The sequence below is a fragment of the Lepidothrix coronata genome, unplaced genomic scaffold (assembly GCF_001604755.1).
Source record: "Lepidothrix coronata isolate B3197 unplaced genomic scaffold, Lepidothrix_coronata-1.0 Scaffold158, whole genome shotgun sequence".
Lineage (NCBI taxonomy): Eukaryota > Metazoa > Chordata > Aves > Passeriformes > Pipridae > Lepidothrix > Lepidothrix coronata.
The window spans coordinates 1,378,081-1,393,649 of record NW_016690338.1 but is presented as its reverse complement, the minus strand read 5'-3'; the positions used below and the strand labels follow the sequence as shown (position 1 = coordinate 1,393,649).

General features: G+C 42.8%; 1 protein-coding gene across 2 annotated transcripts in view; it reads left to right on the top strand.

Annotated features, from left to right (window-relative positions):
- Nucleotides 1–15,569, top strand: part of STK38L (serine/threonine kinase 38 like) — a 37,735-nt gene that overhangs the window by 2,057 nt on the left and 20,109 nt on the right. Inside the window, exon 2 of one of the 2 annotated variants that reach the window (XM_017829073.1) lies at nucleotides 9,864–9,918. The exons of the other annotated variant lie outside the window; for it this stretch is intronic. The gene's annotated coding sequence lies outside the window, so the exon portion shown is untranslated. The remainder of the gene's footprint in view (nucleotides 1–9,863; nucleotides 9,919–15,569) is intronic. 2 annotated transcript variants of the gene reach the window in all.

The window sequence follows — 15,569 nt, the reverse complement described above, 5'->3', positions numbered from 1 at the left end:
TCTTATTGTCTTCTCCCTCCAAATTCAGCTTTCTCTCAGTCTGTGCTTATTCTAATTAAAATGTTCTTCTTCCCACCAAGTTTCAGCTGAGGGTTGGTTAAAAAGTGAAGCCAGTTGATAAACTCTGATATTTGTGTTCCTGGAGATGCAGGGTAGATGTGCAATGACCAGAATTGCTCCTCTGAATGCAGCATTCATCAGCACGAAGCCTGCTAAGCCGATATTAGATGGTAAATGGTTTGCTTTTAGTCCCCCTGAAAGAGGCTTTATGTGTCTTAGGGTGATGGCAGTTGACATAAATCAAACATGCAATTGTCCACAAAATAATTTAATCTCCTCTTGTTGCTCAATTCAACATCCAGCTGCACTTAGAGCAGACCTGCCACCAGTAGTAATAGCATTACTGTGGCTGGAAAACGTGGGTTTGATGAATAACTGAAGTCTAATTCTTCAAGATGGGTTGATGCAGGATTTTTTGAAGTCTGGTGATTAAATAACATCTTGTGTTGCACAAAAAAAAGGTGTTACAGTGAGCGAAACCCAGTCTAATGTTATGGGATGTGAACTCAGGGAATAGTTACCTAATTACCGGTGTGAATTTATGTGGTGAAGTGTGTTTAAGATGGGGGACTCTGTCTTGAAGGATCAAAAATTAATTGTCAAATGCAGAAGAGTAAATTTAATACTTTGATGGATACAGAAAATCCTGTAGTCAAAAACTACAGAGTAACTTCTGGCAGTCCCACTGCTCCTGCACGAGGAAGCAACAGAAAGTTTTTCTTTAATGATGAAAACAAAATAGGAACTAGAAGGATAAAGAAATTATCAAGGGAAACTTACTTTCCTTGTCATAAATAATTTGATCAGCATGGGAAGCATTAAAATAGGCAGCTGTCACAGTTAATACTGCCTTTTACTTGGGAAATCAGGTAATCTTGGGAGGCTTGCATTGATATCTCTCTTAGTACTCTGTAGAGATTAAAAAAGCTAAGGGAAACAGTGAATCAGGAGAGAATCATTAATCTTGAGGCTTCAAATATTTTCCGATTTCTCAGTAATTTAGGCATCAGCTTTTACTTTCTGGTTCCAAATCTACAGTTCAAACTTTATGTTGTATGTCTTCAATATTTATACCTACAAACTTCCAATTTGTTACTGACATGTGGCTTTATGAGGGTTACAACTGATTGGAATGTGAAGGAAGCAGAGACTTGGAATTGTAATGTAATAAACTGTCTTTGGGAGGCAACTCCTGTGAGGTTTTGATTGTCTAAGGAGCAGTTGACTTTATATTTTTATTGGTAAAAAGGAACAGTGGTTGATTAAAAAGGTAGCCTGGGTTTATGGGGTTTCACAAGAGTGAGAATGTCCTGAAGCAGTAAAAAGAGAGACAACTCTTCACCTTTTAGTAACAGGGAACAGACAATATTAAGTAACAATTTGTCACTAGCAGATTGTGCAAACAGATGGAGTTTATCTGAGGTGGCAGAATGAATGGGAGGGAGGAAGTAAAGGGATAAGTTGGATCTATATGGGAGAGGAAGGGTGTTTATTGTGTTACAACTTATATTAGCTGTGTCTCTTGTGTTCCAGACTTTGAGCCTGTGGTCACTGACATGCTGGAGAGGAGCTCCAGTCTTAGCAAAGATCTTGGCATGTTGGAATTCCTTAAATTTCCTTCCACAAAAAAAACCCCTTTTTGTTATCTCTGAACAGATAAAAGGTTGTGAAACCTTTTTTCTACTGTGTGTAATAAAGACAGCTATTCACAATTCTCTGGAGTGCTGAGTGTGATGTCACATTAAGTCAGGGATCTATAAAATGTGCCAAGGTGTTTTAGCAATTAAACCTCCTTGTAGTAGAACAAAACCAAGCAGACCAACACCTGGAAAACTTCAGTCAAGGGTGGACCTTACCAGAAAGTTGTACTTGGTTGAAGGCCCTTTTTATGAGTAGAATAATTCTCATGAGAAACACAGTTGGGCTTAAATTGGGTGCAGCTAAAATGAAGATATTGGGTCATGCTGAGCCACAGGAGTTACAAAGACAGGAGTGTATGGAAGGGGGAGGGAATGACTGTCATAACTTCCATTCCCATAACTGAGGGAGCAGGGAATGAAAGTCATCACTTCAGTAAGACATGACCAGCCTAAAGCAACTTCTGAGAAGGACAGAAACAACAAAGGGAAGGGGCTTGACAGCAGCAGCTTGTTACAGGTGGGGAGCTGTGTGTGCTTGGGGGGCCTCTCCTGGTTGTCCAAGGCTCCCTATCACTGTCCGTGGTGCAGCAGAGTGAGAACACTTCACTAGGACACTTATGCTCTGCCATGAGCTTCCTTCAGGATCACTGGGAACCCCCACAAAGGGCACATGTGGCCTCTTCCCATAAAAACTGAGAAAAAACCTTTCCTTTCAGGAAATTCCCTTTTTAAAAATTAGCCAGGCAGAAACAGCAGGTGTAGACCGACAACATCAAGCTCCTTTTGTCTTGCTTTTTACATTGGAAAAGTGTTTATTCCAGACTTATTTCTTAAAATTTGTTTTAATTACATTTTACAATGAGCAGTTGCATAATGTGCTCCCTGCCCTTCCCTCTTACTGGTGCCTTATAAGGGAGGGAACCAGAACGGCAGCCAAATATCAGTCCGATGATGAAAGAATTGTTCCACTTAAAATGTCACTAATTTTGAGCGTGCTGAGTCCTGTGTGAGAAGGAAAGCTTCTATTAGCAGCTCCCCAGACAATAGCATTACCCTGCATTGTTTAGAAGGCAGTTGTTGTTTCTGAGAGTTGAAGATAACCAGATTCCTCTGCTCTGGGCTCCTTGGAGTTTGTCAGAGCAGGAAAGGAGAGTGAATTCAGTCACAAGGTAAGCATTTAGTGGGAATACCTGTTCTTTCAAACTGAATATGGAGAATGAAGCCTGTGTAGCAATAATTAAAAGTATAATTTGTTGAGCTCTAACACCTGGAAGTACGAGGGAGTTTTGTGCTCACTGTGGGGCATTGGGCAATCTTACAGCTGGTGCAGACAGGTAAGAGCCAGCTGTTAAATCACATTCCTCTTTGGTGCAGTAATGGCTGTGGGTTATCAGATATTTGTGCAGCAAATACTCGTGGTGAGACTGAGCAATTAAGTTTGAAAGGCTGAGAGAGTTGGGGTTGTTCAGCCTGGAGAAGAGAAGGCTTTGGGGTGACCTAATTGTGGCCTTCCAGGACCTGAAGGGAGTCCTACAGGAAAGATGGAGAAAGACTATTTCCAAGGGCCTGGAGTGACAGGACAAGGGGGAATGGCTTCACACTGACAGAGAGCGGGTTTAGATTGGATGTTGGGAAGAAATTCTTCCCTGTGAGGGTGGGGAGGCCCTGGCACAGGTTGCCCAGAGAAGCTGTGGCTGCCCCATCCCTGGAAGTGTCCAAGACCAAGTTGGATGGGGCTCTGAGCACTGTAGTCTAGTGGAAGGTGTCCCTGCCCATGGCAGGGCTTTGGAACAGGATGATCTTTAAGTCCCTTCCAACTCAGGCCATTCCATGCTTCTGTGGAGTGAGGTTGTCTTGTGGTGCAGACAAAACAGTTGCATGACTTGGAAAGCAGTGAAGTGCATTACAGCAAATTCTCACTTCCAGGGCAAGGTGAAAGAAAAGAATTTCATCATTTCTGGTGTCATTAACTTGCATCTTTGTCACTGAGCTTTACTAGTTTTGTTTGGGTTTGGTTTGTCCTCTGAGGAGATAAAGAGCTCAGGCTAAGCAGGTGAGTTGTTCTTTGACTGACTGGCCATATTTCACTTTTGTGAACAAAGAATGTAGATGACCATTTTATACTGAAGTGTGTTAGATGGAGGTAGATCCTCTTAGGCTTAATTATTGCATGGAGGCTCTTTCTCTGCCCTGTCTATCTTTTCAGGAAGTTTAATTTAACAGAGAAGGGGAGCTCATATAAAATATGTATTATCTGCATCTTAGCCCACTAGTACTCTGGGTATGGGGACCTCACTGCAGCAATTAGAAACTTTTCTTTGATTTTTATTTTTCTCCCCTTCTCAATTAAAAAAAAAACTAAAACAATTATGTTAAGAATACCTGGGATAATCTCCTGTAAATTGCTTATTTTATGAGTCCTTCCAACTAGAAGTTGAGTGAAGTTGAAGTCAGGCACAATGACAATAAAACTCTGTAGACCAGAGATTGTTTTGAAGTGTTTAAAAAACCCAAAGGGCAGAATACAGGGATTTATTGTCATTTATTATATGATTTTGAGAAGGAGAAGTGGAAAAACAAAACCAATTGGTTTGGAAGGTGAAGGGAATAGAGAAGGAGATTGCTTCTTCCCCCTGTTAAATCTTTTCCCTCTCTTTTCTCTGTCTTTTTTTTTTCCATGAGCCAGTGAAAAAGGGAAAAGAACCAAGTGGAATGCTTTAGATTTTTCAAGCTTTGCTAGCAAACCTTGAAAGAAAGTGGAAAACCTTTTTAGCTTCTTTCTTATGTTACAGGTTCTTGTCCAGTAATTGTGTTTACAGGGAACATCCATCCATTCCTTCAACAGGAGGAAACACACTGAAGTCCCTGAGCCCAGTGACCATCTCAGACATGGATGTGTTGCTGGGCTCACCACTAGTGGGCATCCAAGTGGATTTAATGCATCCCAGCTCCTCCATTCAGTCAGGACTGGTGGTGCTGATATTACTGTGGGGTGACTAAAGGAGCTTCCCCCTTGATTTTTAGGAGGCACCTGAGGACGACCTGCCACATTCCCTGCTCCCAGTCCAGGCTGAAAGCCTTGTCTGACAGCTGGGGTTCATTCATAACTCCAGAGTCTCGGGCTCACACTTGGATACCTTTAAGCCCCTTTTAATCCTAGAGGGCACCTGGTCCATGTTAACTGTTTGCTTTTGCTCACAGACCTTTAAGGCACTTTTGTAGTGGCACATGAAAAAGGAAAGAACAAATCCCTTTCGGCATTCAGGAAAAAGAAATGAACATTAAATCACCAAAAGCAGGAGAGAGAGTTTCTGTTGTCTGAACACCCACTGACCTCCAGCACTGATTGGAATTGCTGCTCACAGCTCGTCCTGCAGCCTTGGAGCCTGCCCAGAATGCTGCTGCCTTCACCTTCAGTCCTCATAGGATGCAAAACTCTGGCCTTTGTGAGGGTACAATGAAGAAGTTCCCATTGCCTGTTTGAACGAGCAAAATAACATAGTTCTGCTTGATAAAATAGTCTTTGCAATCAAGCAACACTTAGGAAAAAAAACCAACAATAGCTACACATCCATTTTTTCATGAGTATTTTATATCACTTGAAATCACAGTGGAAAGCCAAAAATGAAAAAGGAAGTAATTGTGAAGTAATTGGGGGGAAAACTGTTACACTCTAATAAAGATAAGTAGTTTTAGTTCATTTTCCCTCTTCCCTTTTTGTTGAACAAGCAGCAATATTTGGAAGGCCAATTGCAGTTTTGTACAAGGTCCAGTTGCAGGCTCACATTTTAGACCCCCAGGAATGGGATGAGCACGTGCTGCAAGAGAAGAATTTGAATGACAATTTTGGTTACACTATTTTTTGCTTAAAAGAAAAAAACAAACACAAAACCCAAAATGGAAACCTGTTAGTGTTCTTTGCAATTTTTATCTTGTAGAAGCTCACTTTTGAAACTGGTCCTGACAGCATCTTTCTTATTTATCTGACTGTAATTTTGTCAGTGCGAGAACCACAGTGTAAATGTATTTTCTTGATTGTTTTGCCTGAGTACCCTGAGTTGGTGGTGTCATCTTCAAAGGGCTGAGGGGATAAAAGCTTCTGTAGCCTTCCTTGGGACATTAGAGGGAGTGAATCTGCAGTTGAAGAATGTAGTTGCATGATGAGATTTTCCTCTGTCAGTGTAGAATCCAAGTGCTTTCCTTCCCTCTCTTGCCTGGCAAGGCTGGATTTTGCTGCTGAGATATTGGTTAAGTCAGGCCCACCCACCTCCCTTCTCCTTGAATCCTAAAGTGAATCCTCTCCCGACTTGTTAGACTGCAAACTAACAAACCGCAGTGGGAGCAATGCAGGTTAAGCTCCATATTTGTCTTGGATGGAGAGTCCTGTCTGGAATATCTGAATTGGTGTCCTGGGTGCAGCTTCAAGGGTGGTGATCATTTCATCAGCAAATCTGATTTACAAGGTGAAATCACTTATAAAGTGGGCTCCCAGCATATGTGTACATTGAGGAAGGGAAATAGGGGCTTTTTCCTTGTGGAAAAGCTCCGTGTGTGCTTTTCCCTCCTGTTTTCCCTTCCTTGGCTAAATCAGAAATGCAGGTTGTGCTTGACCACGAATGCAGGATTTTTAAGGAAATAAAATTCAGCCAAGGCAGCTGCACTGAGTGCATTCCAATGGCTTTCCAGATTTATGGCATCTAAATGGATATTTGCCAATGACTAATGTATGAATAAAATAAATTTCTTGCGGTTCTTGATTTCCTTTGGTACCTTAGTCAGTGTTAATTCTCAACCAGAAGCCTCTTTTGTTGATAAATTTACAACCCATATTGAATTTGGTGGTATAATCCTAATCAACTTTGAGGGAGAATGGGCTGAGAAAGGATAATCCAACCTCAGTTGTGGGTACCTGGGCCATTTTTTGAAGTGATAACCAGAGAAACAAGATATGAATGCACTGAGATGTTTTCCCAAGGGCTTTTTCAATGTTGAAACATATGGTGCTCTTTGAGGTCCTGACCATGTTTGACCCTGTGTGCTTCACAGTTTAGCAGCTGTTTACAAAGCATCAGAATTCTGAGGGCTTTCATCTTTGAATGAAACACATTCTTTTTGCTCAGCTCAGCATCTCTAAATTTACTGGGCAGCACCAATCCCTAATATTAAACGTGTTTAGATTATTATGTTGTGCCATCCAAATGCACAGAGTTCAAAGTAATTAATGTACTGATTTTTTTCCCAAAGCTGTTACTCTGAACTGTGCTTGTGACAGGTGTAACTAAAACTACTCTGTTTTCTTAAAGAGTTTAAAATATTGTTCCTTGCTTTTCTAAATTTGCATCACTTGTTTCATGCCCCTTTCCTGGCAAGACACAGGGCAAATACACCTGATATTGAAATGAAGCTCAAGGTGAACCTCTGTTTCTGTGCTAAATTTTGTTACAGAGCTGTGGAATGTTTGTTGGCTCCTGAAGGAAGTGCAGCTAGAATGTGGGATGGCAATATTCCTGTTAGATGCCCTCCTTTTGCATGGCTCTGGCATGTTGGAATTCCGCAGGTCCTGGGTTTTTAGTACTGAGCAACTGTTGGGTTACACATGGTACTTAAAGAAACACCTGATTAGTTCATGTTTTGTAAAAAATGCCCTGGGATACTTCCACCAGAGGTGCTGGGTGAAAGCAATTGGTGTTTTGAAGGAATGTGCTATTTTGAGGGATGATAATTCTTTTTCCCTACCTTGTTCAGCCCTTGGCCTTTAGAATGGTATCAACAAAGGAAGTGACTCTTACAGATGCTTTTGTGATGTGGTTCCTAATTTATTGAGGGCTGGACTCAGATCCTTTGGCTTATTTCACCTAAGCCACCAAAGAGCTTTTTCCAGTTACTGCCTGGACCAGCTCTTGGAGCTGAAAGATGCCTTCCTTGAGTGCCAGCCCTGCCTCCCAAAAATCAGAACAACTTGCACTACAAATATTTCAACATGAGAACTCAGCCTTTGAAGTTTTGGCACTTGTTTGGCAAAGGATATCTCTCCAAAGATGTATCTTTAGCAAACACTATATATAGAGAGAGCTTCAGATCTTCATCTTTTTTGCTTTGTGTGGAGAATATTTTTACTGTCTGTGAGGTAAAAATGCCAAGATGCTCAAGGCACAGTTGGGTTCCAGTTGTCTGGAGTTTGGTGGGAGCTGTGCCTGTCCATGTTAGACAGTTCCAGGTCCTCCTCTGCTGGGGGATCCAGTTTTCAGGGATGAAGGGAGGAGGGATGGCACCTGTTTTGTTTGCTTCATTTGGCCTTTGGAGCATATTTGAATATAACACATATTTTAAGTGTAAAATCCATTTGCTGTAGGACTAATATTTCCTGAGGCTGGGTCTCTAAGAGTGCTTGAGAAACCTGTCACAGGCCAACAGAGGCTCTGGAGAAGCAAACTGCTAAATCCAGAGACTAATTCCAGGTATTCCCATCACAGCAAAACTTGGGAATTCCCAGGCTCCTTTTGTTTTCTTGACAGCACAGTCAAGAGTCCTTTGTTTTTCCCCAGGAGAGCATGAAGAATGTGCTCCTTCAATAGCAGCTGATCCTCTGCAGTTGCACCTCTGAAAAACCCTGGGCTCAGGTCAATTAAACTTGTTTTTTCATTTCCTGCTGTAATTCTGGATTTTCCCAGAGTTCCTGGTGCCATTTTTAGTGTTAAAAATAGAATTCCATAAAGCATTTTTATGTTCCTTAAGTGCACACATTTTGTTTTTCCAACGTGTATCTGTTGGAAGCTTTGCCAGGGAAGCAGCTCTGACCTGATCTGACTAACACGAAACTCAAGGTAACAGTCAGGACTAAGGCAGCAATCCCATGTCTCACCTCTTCCTTCAGGTTTTTGGCAGCTCCTGCAGGTTTCCCTTTGTGCCTCACATGCTGATGTGGTGCTGCAGAGTTAACTTACTTTCTTTTAATTGATTTTTTGGTGGCTCTGATTGGTTTTGTTGTGTCTCACTTTCCCCGTTTCTGAAATCAGGTTGGAATTGTCCACATTTTTTGAGAACTGTATCTGGAGAGTATATATGGATCAACATCCCTGGAAGTGTCCAGGAAATGACTGGATGAGGCACTTAATGCCATTGTTTAGTTGACATGGTGATGTTTGGTCAAGGGTTGGACTCGATGATCTTGGAGGTCTTTTCCCACCTTTATGATTCTGTGTTACCTTGGATATATCCCTGCTACTGAATGAGTGGATTTGAAAGGGGCCTGTTCCCTACAGGCTGCTGTAGGTACTTGTTACAAGTCAGGGATCTCTGGTCCAGTCCTTCTCTTGCTCATAAACCTTCAAACTCCTCCCAGGATCGAGCCTGGCTTTATTTCCTTTCCTTTAAAGTCAGGGGTGATACAGTTGCCTACTTGCATTACCAAGATCATGTGTTTTATGTTTCAGTTTAGAAAGCACCTCAAGATCTGGGTGGAAAATACTTTAAAGGGGCAAAACATCCTTTGCTTGAAGGCTGGGAGGAAGATCCCTCACCCAGGGAAGCAGGATAAAGCTGCAGCTCCAGCTCACTGGAAGATGAAGATCCTTTCTGGCACTATTAACATGAGGAGGAATAACCCAGAGGGGAGGAAAGCAGCTTGAGGCTTGGGAGCAACCCCAGGAGACCTTTGGAGCCCTGGGCATGCTGGGAAGAGGGAGGGCACACCTTTCCTCCGGGAGGCTACCAGCAGCTTCCCTGTGCTTTCAGGATTTACTGGAATTTCCATAATTTATTTTGTAAAGTTTTACTCGAGGGGATGCCAAACAAAAAAGAGAAAAAAAAGCATCCTGGCCTCCAGATCTTGTTCTACCCCTGAGTTCTCATCTTAGATCTGGGGAGAGTAATGAAATTTTTATTATGGATCTAGGCTAGGGAGGTAGGGCTCAGTATCCGTGGGGCATAATCTGGGGAGTAAAAAGTGATAGTTTTTCACAGGTCTTTCTCACTGCTTTTAAAATTTGGGATTTCACTTGGTTTTCTTTCTGTAAATGCGTGCAGTTAAAATGTGTTTTAAGGCTCTGCTGAAGCAATAATTAATCATCTGAGGAATCACAGATGTAAATGGTTTTGATTCTGTGCTAACACTACATTATTTGACTGCCTTCTCTTTATTTTTTTGGTGCTCTATATTTCCAGGAGTGAAGAGAACAGAGCAGAGCAGCTGCTTCCCAGTGATTTGTGGAGTTGAGAGGTATTCCCTCCTTACCCTGTGTTACATCCATGTGACAAACTGCATTCCTGATATTGTGTGGCTCAACTGGGAAAGTGTCAAACTTTCCCAAGGTTAGCTGTTTATCAAAGCTTTAAAAGGCAGCTGATTAATGATATTTGCATATGAGCAGCAGAATGTGCAAACACTGGCTGGGGAGTCATTCCAAGGAATGCTTTCAGCTGGACTCACAGAGCAGCATTTCATCAGGCTGCTCAGCTTGGAAACACTGTCACCAAACTTGGCCTCTTGCAGTGGGTTAAATATTTCATTGTCCTTCCTATTGTTCTTCCCCATAAATTTTCCTCCTGTTTCTGAAATCTGAGATTTGAACCCTGTCCTTGGAACAGGGAAAACCATCTCATTGCTTATCTTGCCACACGCCATCCCAAATCCACAACACACAGGCCAGTGTCTGCACTCACCAAATGGGCAGCTCAGGCAAGGCAAAGAAGTGGCCACATGTCTTATAGTTTTGGGTTAAATGATGAATTTTCAGAGTGAATTAATAATTTTTGAAAACTTAAGACCACAGTCCATCATACACACGAACTCCTCAAGCTCCTACCGTGACCTGCTGGCTCCAGGGATGATGTTTATTTTCTTGTAGGCACACCCTAAGTACATTTTTGCTTTTTTTTTCCTCTGTAGGGTTTGTTTTTGCACATGGGGAAATAAAATAGACTCCAGATCATCTGTTCCTTAATGCAGTTTCCTGTGTTGTAGCCAAAGAGCATTCTTCCTCTGGGCATACATCATCTCAAAATATTCAGGACTTCAGCTCTTGCATCATTGGCCAGAAATTTCAGGGAGTTTTAGTTTGCAGGAAGGTTTCTCCACCTCAAGTCACCACTAGAGGTTGTGTTTGGGATACCTGAGCTGGTAACTCTGCTGGGAGAGTCATTGAGTGGGATGAGAGGAGATGGATTAAGGAATGAGTGAGAAATTTGAGTGAGCCCTAAAGTGGGTGTTCCTGGTGTGTCACTGTAGATCAGGAATTGCTGTTCATCATGATCAGCCATTCCCATGAAAATCAAGTGGTTTGTGTTGTGTTGTTGCAGCTGAGTTTACCGGACTCACCTTTATTAGGAAAACTGCTGGAGTGCCTGGCCAGGACTGGAGGGATCAGCTACGTGGAGAGGAAGGGACCTGTCTTTCCAAGAAGTAATTGCAGACCTGCAGTGGCAAGTCCTTGAAGCAGGACTTGGCAGCAGTGTCTGTCCTTTCAGTGTGAGGGCCTTGAGCATGGGGCCCATCCCCACAAGGAAATGTTCATGTTAAATAATATTTCTAAAGTGGAAATGACCTCATTCTTCCTATTTGGGTTTTTCTCTGGTTGCTATTTATGGGAAATAGCTGGTCGTGTCCAGCTTGTCAGGCAGTTCAGGTGGCTGCCTGAAGGACTTGTTTATTTACCACTCCACCAGGCTCTGTCTTTGCACTGAGCTGGTGTTTCCTCAGGTTTCCTGCAGGGAACTCCACTTGTGTTTATCTCCACTTGACAGATAAAGGAATGGAGGCACAATGGCACTTGGTCACCTCACAGGGCACTCGGGACACCTTGAAAAGGAGCAGTGAGAGGCACTCTGCAGGAACATGAGTGGGGCTTCTCCTTGGAATGAGGTGACCTGTGTTCTATGAAGAGCCCTTCTTACTGCTGATCCTGCTCCTTTTCCCAGTCAAGAGAGTGCTTAACCCTCAGGACATGCTCCAAGGCTGTTCTGAAGGCTTCCTTGGTGGGAAAGGTTTGCTCCTAGAGAATTTTCTGTTCTTCTTGCCATAATCCATTTCACCTTGAAAGCACAGGAAACTGGGCTTTTTAAGATTTATTTGCTCCAGCAAATAAATGTTTAACATCCAGGCCCTAATATCTCAGAGAAATTTCAGCAGATCTCTTCTGCCCCTTTTCCCTCTCACTTTCTCTTGCCCCTGAATGTAGCCAGAGCTTTTCCCCACACCCTGTTTTGCCTCTCTTATCCTTTAACTAGGAAACCAGATAATAGAATCAAATATCTGAGCCTTATTTAAAGGAAAACACCACCCATTCCGAGTCCAAGAATTACCTTTCACTGGGAAATACCCCTCACAAATGTTATCATCTATCCCCTATGTGCAAGACTTTTATTTCCTTTTCCTTCCTTGCCTTTCTCTTATCTTCCTAGAAGGGTGAACATGGGATTGTGTAGGAGGGATCATAACAAAGCATTCCTGGTCACCTTTCAGCCCTGGAGGAGAAGAGCAATTGGGCCATTAAGGAAAGGCTGCAGGAAGACTGGGATTTCACAAAGGCTCTGCCTCTGGAAGAGCTGTTTTCCTCTATAGCTAAACCTCCAAATTTGGGATAAGGCCCAAGGTGGTCTGCTTTGTGTGCCAACAGCTGTCTACTTCTCCAAAAATCACATTAAAGGAATGAGCTGTTGAAGTGGGATTTGACCAGGCAAACATCTGCTCTCCAGTGCTGCGTATGCTGACAACATGCACTACCTGCATTTAGGGATTTGTAGGGCCAGAGGGATCTGTTGTGCTCATTAACCCTGACCAGAGGCACTGCACAGGCCATGGCAGGTCATTGGTGTTCTGCAGCTCATTTAGCAATTCAGCTCCTATGCCGGCACAGACTTATTGTGTGTAATTACTTAATTTGATTGATGGGATCTAAAAAGAGCCTGGCAAGAGTCAGGGATTCGAACACACATCAGTGGAAAAGGAAAAGCAGTCTTGGTGCTTCCTTCTCCTCCAGCATTCTTCAATGCAGAAGTCCCTCCTAGTTCCTAAAGGTCCTGCTTTCCCAGGCTCCTTGGAAAACAGAAGAGCTTTAGAACATGCCTAAAATTTAAGAGTTTTTTGGATCAAAGCCAAAACTGTGTTGCAGTTTCATTGACACTTTTAAATAGGAGATGCATCAGAAGCTCCTTCTCTTATGCTTTACTTCTGTCCTGAGTTGTGTCTCTTGACCATGAAAGATGCAGAGAAATCCATGTTCCTTTTGGACAGTTGTACATATTTTGGAATGGGACATCTTTTTCGTTGGACCTAGCAGAACTTTATCCAGCTGAGGAGGAAGCAGATTTTTGATCACTGACCTCGCTCTGTTTGTAGTTATTTCATGGTCTAAAACCTTGCAGCAAAATATTTAGCTGGATTTTTTTTTATGCCACTGAATTCAGCAGATATTAAAACAGTGTTTTCTGATGCCTGGCTGCAAGTACCTGCTCAAAGCTGTGAAAATGCTTGAGTGCACAGGAATGCAATTACTCCAGTACATAGAAGGGCTTCCTGTTTTTAGACACTTGTGAGAGGACAAAGATTTGCAGCTCTGTGAGACTTGGGGAGAGCCAGGAGAAAGGACAGACACAAGTGAGCTGGAGCAAAGCTATGAAATCCTGTTTCACTTGGCTTTCCAGGAAGCTGCTGCTTTCTCTTGTCCCCAGGAAATTCAAATGCATCAACTCAGATTCCATGGTAAATCCTAGAAGAGAGGAATGAGACTGCGTGTCTGGTTCCCTCATCATGTCTTGTGCTTCAGGGTGTTGTCCTGAGCTGACCTCCCATGTGGAGCACTCCCTGGAGGACAGCAGTGTGTGGATACACCAGCACCTCTGTTCCCTTCCCATTCCCAGCTCTAGCCCTCCATCCTTGCTGATGGAGCAGAAGTACAACCACTCCATCCCCTTTCCTCATGAGGTGGATGAGGAGTCCTCCCTTGCAGCCACACACAGTGAAGCAGTTTGAGAAGGTACTTCTAAACCCCAAATGATTGTCTTAAAAAGTCAAGAAAATCAAATTATTTGAAAGAACTGAGCTCATGAAGTTTTTGGTGTGTCATCAAACACTGAGTGTTCTGAGTACAGAGTGTCTCCAAATGTGCTCCTAACTTTGGGACAGACTGTTGATAGAGCATGAAAAGTGTCATTGTATGGCCAAAGCTTCAGCAAGTGGAGCTGACATGGAAGTGACTTTATTAGTGGGTTCGTGTTTCCAAACTTTAGTTGACCAGTCTCCCATTGTTTGGGAAAGCCGAGGTTAAGATGTTGGGATGCACTTGCTGCTTGAAGTGCATAAAAGATTAACTCTAAAAGGAAATAAATGTAGTGTATAGCTATATCTAATTTATATATATATTCCCATATATATTTTTGTGTATCCATACATAGTTTCCCCCTTTTCCTGTCAGGGAAGTGAATTTGTGTTCACTGCTTGTCGAAAGTGGCAGAGAACTGAATCCTGGCCCCGTCCATGGGAGAGCCGTGTTGAATAGCAGGAAGTCCTGGAGTGCAGTACAACTCCAATATTCAGTTTTTATTCCATATTAGGAAATATTTCCTTATCATTACTGTGGGTGTGCTGGAATGATTTCCCAGATTAGTTTCTGGGAGCCAAATTAGGATGAGGAGGTGCCGTCACTTAGTCCTCGCTTTCAGAAAACTCCCTGGGAAGGAAGGAGCAGGCTCAGCTTTGGGAAGAGTGACCCTTGTCAGTCCAGGCAGGTGAAAGCAGCCTCACCTAAGCCATTTTAAAGGAATTCATTTCATCCTGGTTCCTCAGTCTGGGCTGTGCAGCTCCTCGTGCTGGCACAAACCATGGAGCGGCAGTGGGAGGGAAACAAACAGATGGTTTGATGGAAAACAGGATGACTTCTTTCAGTCCCGGCTCATTCCAGCTTGGAGTGTGTGCACAACATGGCCTGGGCTGGGAGGGGCTGCTGTTGTGTCTCAGAGGGGCTTTTTGCCTTCTCTAATCAGAGCCCCATGTTGACATTTTGGGGTATTTATAGGTGTAGGAGTCTTCTCCAAGGTATTGCTTTATTTTGAAAGCATCTTTTTTGGGTGCATTAAGGTCTTCTTAACTCTTAATTAAGAGTTTAGGGTCTCTGGGCCTCGTTGTCCTGTGCGTCTCTGTGGTGTCACCACCATCACCGTGGCTGCAGCATTTTCATCCTGGGCCCTGAGTGTCTGTGAACTTCTCCTCCAGGTTTTCCCACAGCCGTGGGAATCGGAGACTGGGAGTGTCCCCTGGGTTCGGTTTAGCAAGTCATGGAGCACTTGCTGCTTTTAGCTGGGACTATAATGGGATGACTTAAAATGGCCAAAACATTTGAGCATCTTTTGCTTTTAAATAGCAAAGCCTGTTCTGACAGGGCTAATTTTACTCGTTTCTTAGTGCTGCTTTAAATAGAACAAATATAATTCATCCTGTAGCTTTAGAGTAGCAAAACTTACTCAAACAGAATGTTGGGGAGTGTCAGTGATGTCTTGTTGCAGTTTTATTTAATTTTTCCCTCTCAGCAGGGACTGTTGTAAAAACTGGAGGGTGTCAGAGTATAGCACTGAAGGAAGAAGAATCTCTATGTGAAGTATCTGCTTTATTTTATTTGTTGCTTCCTTTAGGTAGACGATTCAATAAAACAGGGGCTTGTGAATGGTGATGCTACTGAAAACATGAATTGTTTCATAATGCAATGTTTGTTTTTCTGTCTGAAACATCCTCCAGAGCAGTGCTTGCTGAACATGCTGATCTAATAACTGAGCTTCAGGAAGAGCAGCCAGCATCATCCTGAGGCATGGGAATATTAGGTCAAAACCTATTGAGTTGAAGATTTTTGTTGGGTTTTTTTAATTGATATGAGTGAACTG